The following is a 14315-nucleotide window of genomic DNA, read 5'->3' on the forward strand; positions in this document are numbered from 1 at the left end:
CTGGAAGAGATGGGAGCCCGCATTAGAAAGATAAAAATTTGCACTAGGTTAAAATACACTGACGAAAGATGACCTTAGGTTAAAATAGCCAAAGAGAAAGAAGAATGGGTACTTGTTGTGCATAAACAGAGGAGGGCAGGTGACACAAAGTGGGCTCTGATGAGGAATTCAACTTGTTGCCAGTGTTAGCTCCTGACAGCAAGCACTTACAGTTCAGCCTTACCAGATGACTGCTAAACTCTGACCACACTGATTTCAATTTAGATTGCATCGGGGTCGTATAAAGCACAGATATCATCTTTCACTCTTTTTTTCTTCTCTCTCTCTCCCCAGTTTTCCAGCCTAGCTTCTTGCTTCCTTGAATTAAAAAAAAAAAATCATGTTTTGCTGTCAGAGGACAGTAGGGTTTTGTGTGCTACTTTTTTGTTAGGATAAACGTTTTTCTTCAAACTGTGGAGAAACTGTTCTTTCTTGATAAGTCAAACTGAAATTTCTTTGCAGCATCTTAAATCAAAGGAGATAGTCTTTAAAGAAGGTGATAATGCCTTTAAAGGCATTTGAAAAGCAATGAAGTGTTTAATCAAAAAAAGACAAAATACAGCTAAAACTTGCTGTATGATATTTCATGCTACTGGAGGAGTAGTAGTGACATTTTGAGCATATCAAGTAAATCACTGTTTTCTTGCAACATCTTTGACGTTTCCTTTTTATAGGAGTGTACATGTGTATTTACAGAAATACATACTTGGAGAGAGAAATAGGACCTGACATAGAAGGGATGTTACCATTTAAGCCTCTGGAAGGCGGCGTCTTCAATAAATGTCTAAACGAGCATTTAGAAACCAAGCAGACAATTGGAGTTATGCAGTTTATAGCAAATAGGCAGGTTCATGCTTCTGGCCCAATAGATACACTGGTTTGTCCTTTAAAAGAAAATTAATTTTTCTGTAACACTGTTACGTTCTTGTTGATAATAGAGGCTGGTTGGCTGTGTCAAACTTGAGATAAGGTTTTGGTGAGTTAAATGAAATTTCACCTATTAGCTTATGTTCCCGCTCATTCTGTTGCTTCTTCACAGAAACAAAACTGAGGCAAGAGTTCATCCCTTTCCTGCATTTCTCAGCTCACCTCCCTGCCGTGCTGACATATCTCTTACTTGCAGCTTTTCAATTTCTTTAGTGTTTTAAACTTGTTCAGCAGCTCATTGAATGCGTCAAAATATTTTGGTATGCCTCCTCACAGAGTGCAGCCACGTACCCAGATGTTATTTGCACTGTACTGCAGAGATGAAAAGCTAGACATTCATTTAAATGTGTTGATTTCTGCCCACGTTTCTGAATTAAGTGATAAATACTGGAGAAATAAATTCTCTTTTCTGACTGCCCAGTATGTAAAGGTTTTGTACATCGCAGCAGTATCTCCCAGTGGGAGTTGCTCAGTAACTCAGTGTGTTAACTGACCTCTCTTGAATGTATTGATTTGAAAACTATAGAATATATAGAAGATTAAAGAATTGGAGAGAAAAAGTCATGCTTATTTCATTGAGACCAATTAGAACTGCCTTCGTGACAGCCTTAACTGTTGCACTCTTCATAGCGGGGGCAATCCTGAGAAAGGAAAAAATAAATTCATTCTGCCTATACTGCTGAGAAACCATGAGCTAACTGCAAATATCATGTTCCTTAGATATGAGGAACAGAAAAACAGATCTTTAGCTTGATTTCTCATAATACGTGAAAGTGTCAGCCACTTGCCCTTCTCTGTTTCTTTCTGGTTTACTGAGGAGAAAAAAACCAATAAGCTGAAACAATGCCTGTAGGAGAGCTTGGGCGTTTGTTTTAATGTGAAACAGGACACCCGTCCGTCTGCCCATGAACCGCCACTATGGCTTTGTGGGATGAATGTTCCTGCACATACTGAAAAGAAGGATATCTGTTTTCTTACTGGTGCTTAGGCGTCTCTTGGGTGAAGAAATAGGCTTGTTGAAGGTATTATGGGTTTATCAGTAGCCATCACTAATGTACTTTGTTCTTTCTATTACATCCCACTTGAACTTCTGCTGACTAGATGTCTCACATGAGTACAAAACAAATTGTGCTTGACATAAAATTTGTTGGGATTAAGTGACTTACGTAAACTATTTCAGTGTGTCTAATGAACAAAATTTAATGGGTCACCTGGGGCTTGATTAAGTTGAGTACATCCAAACAAATTTGCTTTTCAGGGTTCAGATACTTTCATAAAACTGTTGACTCAAATACACTAACAAGTTTGGAAAATTCTTTTACAAACAATCTCAGCTTTTGAATTAGAAGGTAAAACCTTGGCAGATGTACTCAAGAGCAAGTTCTTTTTGCAGTGCATGGCAGGTTACTAACACCTAAGTTTTACAGAATGCTCATGTAATAGGCATAGCAGAATGTTTACCTTTTGGCAGAAGATTTTTCTTTCTCACATCATTTTCCAGATGATAAACCTCCATATAGGAATTTAATGCTTCATGATTTGTGAAGGTACTAATGGAATAGGTTCTGAAAATCAGGAAGTGTATCCTGTCCTCTTTTAAATCATCATGTCATGAATGTTCTGTTTTCTGCATTACAGGACAGTGGGAAGCAACCTGTTACATCTTTTTCAGACCATCCATACAGGTACTATTCCCTGAGTTGTCCTGTTACTTTCCAGATTGTATAAACTGTTGTTGCTATGATCTACAGTTAGGACAAATATTTCTCTTTTCCATCACATCTTACAGGCCTGCTCCAACATCACTGCCAATTGAGATGTGTTGTTAGTTCCAGATAGGCTGGTTGCTTGTATCCATAACAAGACTGTCTTAATGTGAGACTTAGGAAGATAGATTTTTTTATCCATGATAACAGAGACCAGTTTTCTGTGTCAGTATGGAGCCATCAGTTTACATACCCTACATATGTCTGGAAAATCTTACTTCTATACCATAAATAACGTAATCTTTAATCATCATATTTTCTTCTTTGTTTTACTTGCATGAAGTGTGAACATGGCATACAAGATACCAGTTTGTTTAGATTATCATTCTCAGTGGCTCTGCGCATGCTTACATCTGCACTATTTTACATTGCCACAAAGCATTTCTGTCTTCTCACGAAGGCAGGGTGAGCGAATGGAAAACTACACATGAGATCCTGAAAGATTTTTTTTTTCCCCTTGGCAGATAATGAAGTGTTTGCTATCAGCCAGGTCTTTCTCTCTCTCTCTTTGCCACTCTGAAAATTAATCTCTGGAGGAAAATCACTCTTCTGATCTGCACATACTCTTAAAATTAAGTTTCAAAAAAAGTGAATCAGCTTTTTTTGGCTCTGAGATGTCATTACTGCTCCATGAAGATTGCAGTTGTGGAAAAAAAAAATTCCAATTATTCTGAACATAAAAAAGAAATATAACAGTATCAACAGTATCTACCTCATATTGGACAATGATGAATTGGCCTCATTTAATAGTGTCATTTTAGAATATTATTGTATTAATTTTCATTATATCTACTTAAAACAATGCAATTGACTTAGTAATTACAGCCAGAAATAAAAACCAGAAATAATATACTTAAAAGGGAGCTAGCAAATAGAAGTAATTTTCATACACTCCGATGAAGTACTGTAAGAAATGTAATTCTTTTTAAGTCATTATATAAAAAAATTCACTTTCTATTTTTTTTTGTGTGTAGTTCTAACCATAATCTTCTAAAATATTGCCATTATATTAAAACTATTGCTGACAATCCCCTCTAGGGCTTACAGTACGCTTTGGTTGCATGTAAGTCTTTCTATTTCTCCAGTGACTTTATTGATAAAATACCAGGGAACATTGCAGCTACTTCTTCATACAGTATGTTGTCTGTGCCATGCAGGCAACACATGTGATGTTTTTCCATCCGATATTTTAGATGATTGTCATGGATCGATGTAAGGCAAGATATTTCTGGTGAATTTCATTTTTCATGTTATTTTGATCAAGGTAAGTTAGAAAGATGAGGTATTACAGAATGCTGCGGCAGATGGTGAGGCACTGTAACGATGCATACCCTGTGGTCTGTAAGGTGAGTGCTAAGAGTTCTGGAAGGCTGGAAAGCTCAGGCATTTGGAAATGGACTTGCAGTGTTTTGCTTTTTGGTCACCAATTCACAGCTGGTGCAGATGGGTAATAACTGAAAGCTATCATTGTGTTGTGGTAGTCTGTCTTAAAGTCATATTATAGTGCTAAAGCAGATAAGAAGGATAAATAATCACTTCCCAATGTGGACTTCAGATAGCCATAAATAGCAACATGCTGTTGTGAAAAAACTCAACTGGAGCTGGGTGGATGACCTTTACTTCCCAAATGTTTTTCTAGCAGAAATGGATTGAATGGTAGGAATAAAATTATAGGAAAAAAAAATTCTCTTTGGGGAAAGCAAGCCAATGAGTTTGTAGACACTAATTCAAGTGATGAATTTTCTCCTGTCTTGGGAATGCTTGTAGATTTTTCCCCTTGGGTTTGAATGATTCCATTTACCTTGCAGCTTCATCTACAAAAAGTTGCCAATAAAAGATTTGCAAAATTACCAGCAATAAAAAGAGCCAGTTGTAAACAAGCTGCAGGCGTTTATGGAAGGTCTCAATTCCAGCTGGCAGGCAGGCATGACTTGTTATTCTGAACACTATAGCTTCACAAACCCCAGCACTGTATACTTGACTGAGAATTCTATTTCGGGCAAAAAGAAATAGCCATTAAGCCAGCTAGTGCATAGGCATGAGAAATATTGTATGTTAACATATATAAAGTAAAATAAAACGAAAAAAAAGTGTTTGATCTATGAAAGGTGCATAGTTTTTGTAACCCTTGAAAAAAAATCACATAATTAAAGTAAGGATATCTTAGGCAGCTGGGGATTTTTCTCAGGGGAAGATTCCTGACTGAAGGAAGCAGGTCCAAGTGTTCTTTTTTTATTTTGGTTGAGTTGTTTTTTTCAGCTCTTACCTACGTGTTCTTATCTATAGAATCTTAGCACATAACAGTTTGTTTCTGTTCCTCACTCGACTGTGTTTATTCCAATCATTTACATATCTTTTAAAAACGGACTCAGAATCCCTCAATATTCACACTGACTGTCAGCACATGGCCCGCTGTTTTTGGCTGCTAGCCTTACAGATTTCCGTCATCCTCCTATCGCAGCCCTAACTTGCACCTTTTGCTAAAAACTGACCTCATGAACAATGTCTTTCCTTTGAAACACACAAAAATATACGGTAAATAGTTATTGAAGAGCAAAAAAAATTAGATATGAATGGTTTTATCACTAGGTGTGTTTTCAAATTTATGGCCTGACTTTAATAGTTCTTTGGTAGATGCATCTCGTCAATGAGAAAATAATGTGATAGAGTTAGAGTTATAGAGCTTTTAGTCAAAAAGAAAGTGAGCGCCTTACATGTACTGAAAGACATAAGAAATATATTGTAGTCTTTATAGATTTTTTTAAGGATGTGTACATTTGTTATCTTTTATTCCTAGAAAATTTTGGGGGTTGCTTTTCTGCGTTTCCCTGAGCAGAATAAATGAAGTTGAATGTCTTGCACTTCTACACTGGAATTAAATGATTTGGTCACTAGAATTAATTGGTTCAAGTTTGATGGTATAGCTGAACCTTAGAGGTGAACCAAATATATTAGCGAAATTGAGACCAAAATGCATCTAATTAGGAGGAGAGCCTGTTGGCATAAGCTACAGTAGAGAAGTAATTAAATAGTTGAATAGAAGTCTTAGTGAAGAGAAAGAGAAAGCATAAACAAATAAAAGTTTTGCTTCACTTGAAACTTATGCAAGCTTAAAGCATTAAAAATCCTGTATAGTGAATAGAAGTCCTGACCACTACAGGCTGGGTCTAATGTCTCAAATTACTTGTGAGCTGTTAGTTATAGTTAACTGCCCAAACAATATTTATACTTCTAGCAGTTAACAAAACTGAAAATGGATTATTTTATCCAAAACAGTTAAGCTGTCTTCATCTTATCAATAAAGACAGTAGTTACAGTGCATGACTGCACTTATAAGCCTGAATTACCAACAGTTTGTATCCCGTTCACGGAGAACAGAAAAAATGGATCCTGGGACTGACTAAATAGTTTAAATCAAAATTCTTGTTCTCTTTCTGAGGATTTGTTGGTTTGGGTCTCGTTTGTTTGCTTTTCTTTAAAGGCATTATCTGCCTTTTGATTTTCCATTTAAATTCCAAATCATAGTAAAAATGAGAGGAGAACTTTTACACCAGACAGAAGGCACGCCACTAGTCCATACAACTTAGTGTGATCTATAAAAAAAAGTACTCATATTTGCTCTTATAAAAATCGGTAGTAAATCTTGCTGACAAATGGGAATAAGGATTATTTATCATATATAAATTAAAAACAAGAATTAACAGATTAAGTGGTACTTGCCAAATTACCCATTAAAAGGATTAATCGACAATTAAATATTGGATAAAAATAAAATGAATAATTAAAAATTAAAAGGAATTCCTCTGAGATGGAGATATTTGGAGGCTGGAGGATGTGAAAGGGAAGCAGCTATGTATGTTTTCATTGATTTTATTTTGCACTAAGAAACTTCTAGCTGTGCTCAAAACAGACCAGGGCACCAGGCGGGTGCTAATTGGGTCCACTATTGTACTTGGGCTTAAGGAGAAACATTTTTGCATCTTTTGGGGTTTTTTTCTGCCCTAGTTATTTACCGTCTCCCAGCACTCCTCTCACTATGAATTTCCATTTTTGGAAGAATATTTATTGCTATTCTGTCGTTTTAAACTCGATGCCTCATAAAGGAGGATGACTTGGAGTTAAAACTGACACATCAGAAATCTCATTCAAATGAAAAGGAAACTGTAATCAAATAGCCAAAAGATTTATGGGTACCAGAATCTATGTATATGATGCCATCAGTGTTCTGTTGCAAGGGTTTATTGTAGTCACATGGAATTTGATGTGACAGCTTTAAAAATAAATAAGTTCTGGCTAACTGATGGATAAGAAGTGACCAAAAAACTTGCTTCGTTCTTGAATAGATTTTCAGCATTTAATGAATTTTCTTTTACATTTACACATTTTCTCTTTGTAATATTAGAAGATGAGGAAACATAATGAATAAATTTCTAATTACTTAAGTCTTGCGGGGGGAAATGTTCCATTGAGGAACTATCATCAGTATGAATCACTGTATTAAGAAGAAGATTTGATTTTTTATAATTTGGTGTCAAGTGAACTAAACAATCACTACCTGGTATTAAAATGAAGAAAAAAAAAAAAAAGAAAAATGTTTGCTGTGATAGAGAAGGAAGCTGGTGTAAACTGAGTATGAGGCTGTCATGTCTTAATCTTTGAATCCATAGTAGGAAATGTGCTAGGAATTGTAGCAACGATGATGGGGAAAAGCAGGGTAAGAAGTTCCGTGATCTATTTTCTTACTCTGCCAACACTTGGGAAGTAATTATACATTCTCACCTGCCTACTGTCTCCAGCCTGTTATTAATTCTCTTGTGATCTGTGAAATCTCTGTTGTCTGGTAGCATGTGATCAAGTTACAGCATGTGCAGGTACGTAGATATGATGCATTGGGCCGCAAGGTCCTGCCTTTGGAGTTTTGCCTTATGGAAGGCAGAGTAAAACATCTGTAACAGAAGTATTCTTTATTACCATTCTCATCCAAAGAACTTAAGCAACTCAGCTTTGAAGGTTTCAGAATTCCACAAGGCTTTATTAGATAGAGGTCTGAAACAAAACTGTTAGTATATTTCTGATCAGGATAGGACAGGAATTGAATTCATTTTTGCTAAAAATATTTAATTTTTCCCATGAATCTTAAGATAGCTTCTTTCAAGTGTTACCTAAATAAGATGTTGATAAATTACGAGTTTGGCTCATCTAATGGTTATGCTATTATCTGCCTAAAAAATATGATCAACTTAAAATGCAAGTAGAATTCACTAGTGCACCACTGTAATTCAGTGAAATAAATCCAATGACACTTGCTGTCAGGAAAGTAGAATGAATACAGATTAACATGGGCACTGAGGCTAAAGGTTTTAATGGGGAAGAAGCCTCCTTCCTGCTCCAATTAACTAGACCTCATTCAATATGGTTTTAATAAGGAAAGTTAGAACACAGTGCTGAATGTACTCTTATGTGCTCTAGATGAAGAAGACAGTCAAATTGGTATAAGTATTACACTTTCTGCTCATTTTATAGGACCCTACTTGACAATGAATTGTCTCCAAATGAAGGATAATACTGCATTCGTTTTCAGTCTTCAGATGCTGAAAAGGTGCCTCAAGTAAAGCACATTTATTTGAACACATACATCTGACAGTGTTCATCATAAAGCAAAGTCAAATGTCATGTATAATTAGGATGTTACAAAAGTAATGCCTGTTATTTATTTCCATTGAAACTACAACAAAGAACACAGTAGCACTACTAGATAGAGCAAATTCTCAGCTACAAAACACCTTTTCAACACAGTCACCACCATTAGCTGTGCATTATCACCGGTGATGAACAAGAGCCTGTGTGCCAGGCTCGTAAAAATTTGCACCAGCAGAGGTGACATGCTGTCACTGTCCCCGCTGCTGAAATGCACCACCCACTGCTTCACTGTGCTCACATCCACTGTTGGGTCTCCATAACCTTTCAGGAAGTGGTAATGAATGTCAGTGGGTGCCATTTTTTCCATGTGAAGGAATTCAGTGACACACCTTTGCTTTATATGCTCTTTCATGTCAGCCACCATTTTATCAGACTGCCCCTCTGTTGGTCACACAGCAACACAATGTAGTAGAATATTGGTGGGAAGGTTCAACCTCTACTGCCATACCACCATCTATCTGCCTTTGGCATCACAAGCCAACATCATAATATAGGAGACCTTCCTTTTGGAGCAGCCCTTGCATTTATAATTTATGCACATAGAACAGTTGTATTTACCATTCACTTTCTTTCCCTGTCCATGTTGTTATAGTTCCTGAACACCTAGCATACCGAAAAGATAGAACTAATTTTTGTTGTACCTAGTAAAGAGAAAAAAGGGATCATTTATTCATCCCACACTTCAATTTAAGCATGTCTTTTGTTAACGAGTTCTGATAATTTTTCATTGCAATTGAGCCATCATACAGAATCTTTCTCCACGCAAGAAGATTTTTTTTTTTTAATTGTAATTGTTGTTTACCTATTTTTCACTGATCAAGTTCTTCCCCATTCTAAAATACTACTTTACAAGAGGATATAGCAGTGTAGAAAAAACCTACTGGGAATATAAACTTAGCAGAAGCCTGAAGAAACTTTCTATTTTCTTCTGACTATTTCATGCTTCATGATTCATTACTAATGCTTAAATTTCTTGCTTATGTAGTGGAACCTGAACAGATGCAAACATTTCAAACTATACTGCTCTGCTTATTGTCCTTAGATCATCATAGCTGCATTATCACTAAATAAAATATGAGCACATATTTTGTTAAATGTGGAAAGTGCACACAATATTATTTGTGGGCAATATTTTCAAAGAGCTTTAGCAAACTTGGGATTTTGAAATTAAATGATCTCTATGTGCCACTGGAGCTGTTGGCTGCCCAGAAAACATAGCCTTCTCAGTAAATTTTAGCACTGGCAGATAAAGCATGAAGTACTCAGTTTTGGCTAAATTGAACATACAGTCTAAGACATAATTTGTCTTAATTTTTGCTTGAAGACATCAGTATCCACTTATAACAAAATAGTAATGTATTACAAGTAAGTGCAAGCAGTTATAAAACATCTACATTTATGAAGATGTACTCTCTGCCGTGGTGAGGCTGTATCTTGACTACTGTATTGAGTTTTGGGTCCATCACAACAAGAAAGACATCAAGGCCCTGGAGCCTCAGAGAAGGGCAGTGGAGCTGGTGAAGGCGTCTGGAGCACAAGTCTCATGGGGAGCAGCTGAGGGATCTGGGATTGTTTCGTCTGCATAAGAGGAGGCTCAGAAGAGACCTTATTGCTGTCTACAACTACCTGAAGGGAGGTTGTGGTGAGGTGGGAGTTGACCTCTTCTACGTAACTAGCAATAAGACTAGAGGGAATGGTCTCAAGTTGCATTCAGGTTGAATGTTAGGAAAAACTTCTCCAAGAGAGCGGTGAGGTGCTGGAATGGGCTGCTCAGGGAGGTGGTGGAGTCACTGATTGTGGAGGTGTTCAAGAAACATTTAGATGTTGTACTGAGGGGCATGGTTTAATAGGAAATTGGAAATTGGAGACAGGTGGATGGGTGGACTGGATGGTCTTAGAGGTCTTTTCCAACCTTGGTGATTCCATGATAAATTCTTCTTTACTGAAGACATTTTCTATTATGACTGAATAAGTCCCTTTTGTATTTGGTTTTTATCACTATGGCGGGTCGTGTTTTCAACAGCAACTGCTTCGATGGCTTGGAAGATATGGACTAAGTGGGGGATGAATTCTTACAAATTCTTACAAATAGTTTAAAACAGATCTTCTTGAAATATCACAGATGCTGAGCTGCTGATTTATTGAACAGCTTAGAAAAAGCAATGATGTAATTGGCTCTATCTTTTATCCTGTTTTCTTTGATCTATCCTCGCTGAAGTGAGTGACTGCTTGCCATTTTCAAGCGAGATGCAACCCCTCAAATTGCTCACGCAAGGCTTTTAGTTAAGTTCAGCATGAATTGAAGCAGAGGGAGGATGCATAATGGAACAGGATCCGTTTGGGATTGCAGGAGAACTGGCAGCCTGCCCTGCTTGATTATGGTTAAGCCTCCTTTTAAAGAGCAATATCTGATTGCTCTTCAAAGCTGTGTCAGTTGGAAATCTCCTTTGGGACTCCAAGAAGATCATAAGTACTTTTCATGAAGGACAGAAATGATAAAAATGTAATAAGGTATTTTATTCGATTACAGTATTTGGGTTGTTATAATGATTTATTTAACTGATGTTGCACTGAAATGTGAAGAATGAAATTGTTAACTTGCTGAAAAATTATTCTAGTTATTGTTTCTACACTTGGTTGTGTTTGTCATATGCTTGGTCTTTTTTGCTAGCAGATGGTATATTATTAAAAAACAACAACAACAACAACAACAACACAAACACCCAAGAATAAAAAAAGAAAACAAAACATTTTTAATAACAATTGTGTGAGAGGACAAAGGGAAATGGCTCTTAACTAAAAGAGGGAAAGTTTATTTTAGATGTTAGGAAGAAAATAATTTACTCAGAGGGTGGAGAGGCACTGGTGTATGGGGCCCAGAGAAGTTGTGGATGCCCCATCACTGGAGTTGTTCAAGCCCAGTTGGATGTGGCCCTGCCCATGGCAGGAGGTTGGAACTGGGTGAGCTTTCAGGTTTGTTCTAACCCAAGTCATTCTGTTATTCTACACTACAACTTCTTCAGAGGTAGTCAAGTTCTGTATATTCCCCAAAGGAATTTTAAAGTAATTAAATGTTTATTTACAGTAAATATAACTCTTGACATTTGTAGGTTTTCTTGTTGTTGTTGTTGTTTTGTGTGTGTGTTTTATTATCATTGTTGTGTTTAGAAGGGTGGAGTAAGCTGAAAAGAACTGTGAAGGGGAAAAAGAAAATAGAAGTTTCTCAGAGGGCTGGTGTGTTACAGTAAGTTCCAGGGCCACTAGTGATAAAGTCAGATATGGGCAATAAATTTGTTTCAAATAGGACCGTACTTTATGGCTTGGACATAGCCTCCAACAATGTAGGTTTTTTCATACAACATAGAATATGCAGTGATCAATAGTACAGGTCACTTGAGTATTGGGTGTATAAAATACTGTACTTGGAATTACTATTGAAGAATGCCTATGAATGCTGATAATCTATAGCAGAGCATTTGGAATACTTGCATAGATTCTTGTCTGTTTTTCTCCTAGAATCACTAGTTATTGAAGATATGTTTTGTGTATATAGGATCATAGAATCTTTTGAGTAGGAAGAGACCTGTAAAGGTCATCTAATCCAACTGCCCTGCAATAAACAGGGACATGCACATCTCGATCAGATTGCCCAGGCCCTAATCCAGGCTTGTCTTGAAAGTCTCCAGGGACAGGGCATCAACCACATCCCAGCAACCTGTTCCAGTGCCTCACCACTCTCACTATGAAAAACTTCTTCCTCATATCCAACCTAGATCTCTCCTCTTGTCTTATCTTTCCTCTTGTCCTATCACTGTATGTCCTGCTAAAGAGTCTGTCCTCTTCTTTCGTATAGCTCCATTTTAGATATTGAAAGACTGCTATCAGGTCACCTCAGAGTCTTCTCTTTTCCAGACTGAGCAGTTACATAAATACTATATATATATATATATATATATGAATATATATATATATAATATATATATATATTCATATATAGTTAAAATGCTATAAGAGATGCTGGTAAAATGTCAGATGGTTTCAGTCAGTTGGAACTCATAAAAACTTACTTTTATAGACTGTTGAATGAATGTTGAAAATTCTAGTATACCCTGACTGACAGTACACATTTACAGAGTATAGAGCAGAATGCTAAGTTACACGCTATATATCCTTCAGAATTTTGCAGTTCTTATCATTGGCTTGCACAGTTTTCAAATACACTTTTTCTTTCCTTCAAGCATGATCTCCATGGCTTTTTGGTTTTTATTGTGATACGCTGTCCCTTCAAAATTGTACTTCAGCAGGATAAAGTGAACACATGAATGTTATTTTTGCAGGAAGGGAGCAATATAGAAAAAACACCTACTACTGACAAAATTGGTTATGAAAGTTCTCTTAACAGAGTAGATTCATATCAAGGCAAACAACAAATTCAAGCTGTAGATACATTAGCAAGTTTTGTCATGATTTCATAGCAATGCAAATACATGCTTAGGATTTATTTATTTTTCTTTCACAGGAGACAGTAGGGTTAGAAACTTATTCCTGGCATCCCTAGTTTATAAAGTTCTGATTAATTTTATTGCTTGGATTAATGAATGTCCTGAGATGTATGTCGTCTTACATTGCACTACTGCAGCTAACATTAATAAATATGCAGTGGAATACTTCAGTATTGTATTAGACATTTTATGAATTTGAGTTTGGATTGTAACATTCAAAATTTCAAGGGTGGAAATACCAGTGAACAATCACAAGAGAAGTCTTGTCTCTTGAATACGGTATATTCAATGTCCTTGGCTGCCATTGAAGTTGCTATCTTGAACCTTCAGAAAACTCTGGGATGGAGAGAATAAGATAGTATTTTCATCACTAATAAAAGAGATGCCACATTTGGGATGTTCACTGGTGCAGGAAACAAGGGCATTTCATTTCAGTTCACCTTAATAATTCAAATCTCAACTGTCAATAGGTATACAGCTCTCCCTGTAAGTCTCTCTATGAACTGTTAAAGTAAAAAGAAATCAAAGTTGATGAGGAAAGAGAGGTCTGAAAGCTCCTTTCATCCGGCAGGTTATTTGGACACTGAATTGTGTAGACTAATTATTTTGCCTTTCTGTCACCTCCAAACTTTCTGTCCCTAAACTTACAGTGTCATGGCTGTGACTCCCAATCCTTTTGTTTTCATACAATCTGAAAGGAATCTCTTAGACACAGCTTTGTTAGACAATAACGTATGTGGGGACAGAGGGAACATCAGAGGGCGTTTAGAGATTTTGCTCTTGTTCAAAACCAGTATCTTGAACTTTCTTGACTCATCTCAAATTTAGACTTCAGTTCTGCTTTGCTTCTTTTTTTTTTAATAGATATGTAATGAAAAAAATGTGTTAAATGGCTTTTTAATCTTTTGAGAAGTACTTCAATTTAAAGCTTGTCTTTCACACCATGCAGGTGGCTTAATTTATATCTTCTCTAGGTGTATCGTCCTGTAGAGATGAAGACAACTCTGTGCGATTGCTAGGCAAAACTATGAGATTATTCTTAAAGGCTTCCATTATTTGAGTCAGCAGATTGATGTGAGTGAAAATGTGGAGTGGCTCTGATTTGAAATTAGGGCTGAAGGCTGCAACATAATGAGTTGAAACCACTCATTCTTGTGGGTCCTTTCCAACCTGGGATGTTTCATTCGAGTGCAAGGCTGTTTTTCCAGATGAATTAAGGTCTTATATATATGTTTAAGATCTTAAGATGCATGCATTAGGGATGAGGGTAAGCTTATCCTGATATTATTACTGAGTATAACAATTTAACAAAATGATATTCTGGTCCTGGAAAAAAAAATCTGTTGTGATGTAATTATAAATAGATTTTTGCCACTCATAG

The 14315-nt window shown here is 36.5% G+C and overlaps 1 long non-coding RNA gene across 18 annotated transcripts in view; it reads left to right on the forward strand.

Moving 5' to 3' along the window:
- LOC101747532 overlaps positions 1-14315 on the forward strand; it is a 332267-nt gene that overhangs the window by 156745 nt on the left and 161207 nt on the right. For 10 of the 18 annotated variants that reach the window (XR_005861587.2, XR_006939887.1, XR_006939888.1 and 7 more), the window contains exon 4: positions 2605-2651. The exons of the other annotated variants lie outside the window; for them this stretch is intronic. This is a non-coding gene — a long non-coding RNA (uncharacterized LOC101747532). The remainder of the gene's footprint in view (positions 1-2604; positions 2652-14315) is intronic. 18 annotated transcript variants of the gene reach the window in all.

This window comes from Gallus gallus, chromosome 7 (genome assembly GCF_016699485.2).
Source record: "Gallus gallus isolate bGalGal1 chromosome 7, bGalGal1.mat.broiler.GRCg7b, whole genome shotgun sequence".
NCBI lineage: Eukaryota > Metazoa > Chordata > Aves > Galliformes > Phasianidae > Gallus > Gallus gallus.